At 42.9% G+C, this 2,665-nt stretch overlaps 1 non-coding gene across 1 annotated transcript; it reads right to left on the reverse strand.

The window, feature by feature from the left end:
* Positions 1 to 293: 293 nt before the first annotated feature.
* Trnas-cga (transfer RNA serine (anticodon CGA)) lies at positions 294 to 368 on the reverse strand. The gene has a single exon. It is a non-coding gene; the product is annotated as a tRNA-Ser (tRNA).
* Between the last annotated feature and the right edge of the window lie 2,297 nt (positions 369 to 2,665).

Below are 2,665 nucleotides of genomic sequence, written 5' to 3' on the forward strand. Positions count from 1 at the left end.
TTCTGCTTTCCCTTCTTTGCTTAGAACTGGGTTTCCATCTGAACTCTTGATATTCATATAAGTTGTTCTCCTTTCTCCAAAGGTCTCTTTAATTTTCCTGTAGGCAGTATCTATCTTACCCCTAGTGAGATAAGCCTCTACATCCTTACATTTGTCCTCTAGCCATCCCTTCTTAGCCATTTTGCACTTCCTGTCGATCTCATTTTTGAGACGGTTGTATTCCTTTTTGCCTGCTTCATTTACCACATTTTTATATTTTCTAGTTTCATCAATTAAATTCGATATTAAACTTCCTGCCGGACCGAGACTCGAACTCGGGACCTTTGCCTTTCGCGGGCAAGTGCTCTACCAACTGAGCTACCCAAGCACGACTCACACCCCGTCCTCACAGCTTTACTTCTGCCAGTACCTCGTCTCCTACATTCCAAATTTTACAGCAGAGTGAAAATCTCATTCTGGAAATTCAATATTTCTTCTGTTACCCAAGGATTTCTACTAGTCCTCGAGTTTTTACCCACTTGGTCCTCTGCTGCCTTCACTACTTCATCCCTCAGAGCTACCCATTCTTCTTCTAATGCACTTCTTTCCCCCATTCGTGTCAATTGTTCCCTTATGCTCTCACTGAAACTCTGTACAACCTCTGGTTTAGTCAGTTTATCCAGGTCCCATCTCCTTAAATTCCCATCTTCTTTCAGTTTATTCAGTTTTAATCTACAGTTCATAACCAATAGATTGTGGTCAGAGTCCACATCTGCTCCTGGAAATGTCTTACAATTTAAAACCTGGTTCCTAAATCTCTGTCTTACCATTATATAATCTATCTGATACCTTCTAGTATCTCCAGGATTCTTCCATGTAAACAACCTTCTTTCATGATTCTTGAACCAAGTGTTAGCTATGATTAAGTTATGCTCTGTGCAAAATTCCACCAGGTGGCTTCTCCTTTCATTTCTTAGCCCCAATCCATATTCACCTACTATGTCTCCTTCTCTTCCTTTTCCTGCTGTCGAATTCCAGTCACTCATGACTATTAAATTTTCGTCTCCCTTCACCACCTGAATAATTTTTATTATCTCATCAATTTCTTCATCATCTGCAGAGCTAGTTGGCATAAAAACTTGTACTACTGTAGGAGGCGTGGGCTCCGTGTCTATCTTGCCCACAATAATAGCAGTTATAAATTAAAAACTTAAAAACAATTCATCTGTAGTACACAAAAGAAACAGAGAATAGCTGATAGGCTGCCTTTGCCTACATAATTTGCTTTTATTTGCTTGTAGCCCTTGAAAACGGACAAATTAACACGAAAAACTGGGTTCTTCAACCTCAGGTTTCACCCCTTAGCTCCGATTTCATAATGAGCAGATGGTGGTAGGATTCCCTATTACAGCATGAATTTTGATCTGAGTTTCAAAAAATTGGAATCAAAAGTAAAATACCAGTGATTTTTTGTAGCAGTCAACCCCTATTCATTTTTAGAGAAAACCAGCGAGCAGTGGACGGGGTAAGTTTTGTTTTATTTACCTGTTTAATTTTATTTTTTGATTCTGTGTATCTTGAAACAGACAGTCAAAATTTTCCCATCTTTTTTTCGATTTCTACGTTCATTACGAGAAATAACAGGAATAAAGAAACCGGAAATCGGCTATTTCAGAAACCGGTTATTTTGAGCTGTTTTAACTGTCAGGCCAAAGTGACGTGGAGAAAAACCGATATAACCGGAAACCATTTGTTTCAGCGCTAACCAGAATCCCTACTTTACTCGCGTCCTTAGCAGCCGGCCTCGCACAGGCGGCCGTGTTTGTTAGCCCGCCGGGGTCACCTGCCGCACTGCCCCAGGGCGGCCGCGCGCCTCCCCCTCTGCAGTGACCACCCGCTGAGCAAATGTTTGCCTGCTTGCCGCTCGCTCTTGTTCCTGTCGCGGGCCCAGATTACGTTACGGGCCCAACTCTGTGCAGAACACTCCGCCCGCCGTGCTAAGTGCTCGCCGAGACAAGTGCTCTGGCGTGGTGAATCGACACGCTTCATCAACGTAGCCACCACTTTGCCCCTGTGCAAGAACTTAGAGACGTGGCGCATTGGTAAGACAGTGGAGTCGTGTTTGTAAGGATATTGGTTCAAATTGCCATCCAGCCATTCAGGTTAAGGTTCTTCGTCGTTTCCGGAAATCACTTCAGGCGAATTCTCTAATGGCTGCGTTGAAGAAGCACCGGCGATTTCTTTCCCCATCCTTCCATAATCTGAGCTTGTGCCCCATCTCTGATGACGTAATCGTTGCCGAGATGTTAAGGCCTAATCTTCCTTCGTATTCTATTCCGTGCTAGCACTTCAGGTTTTGATTACGTCAACAGTTTGCGTAGATCTGACACGGAGAAAGCCATATCCTATGTAAATCACAGAATGTTAATTACCAAAAGAACAGGTAAATGAGAGCTTGACAAGCAGATCCGAAGAAACATTGCATCATATTTCTGAACAACACAGTGATTGCAGTGTCGTATTTATCCACCTGCACCGGGAATATACATATTGGATGTATGAGTACAAGTTGTAAACACCTGGTTAACAACATACGGAAGTTTTGGTCTGGCTGTGAAGGATGCTCGGATAGTCTAATAGTAAGGGGACCGCTCATGATAAGTGGGAAATCCGGGTTTTCAAGCCC

This window comes from Schistocerca cancellata, chromosome 2 (genome assembly GCF_023864275.1).
Source record: "Schistocerca cancellata isolate TAMUIC-IGC-003103 chromosome 2, iqSchCanc2.1, whole genome shotgun sequence".
NCBI classification, from domain to species: domain Eukaryota; kingdom Metazoa; phylum Arthropoda; class Insecta; order Orthoptera; family Acrididae; genus Schistocerca; species Schistocerca cancellata.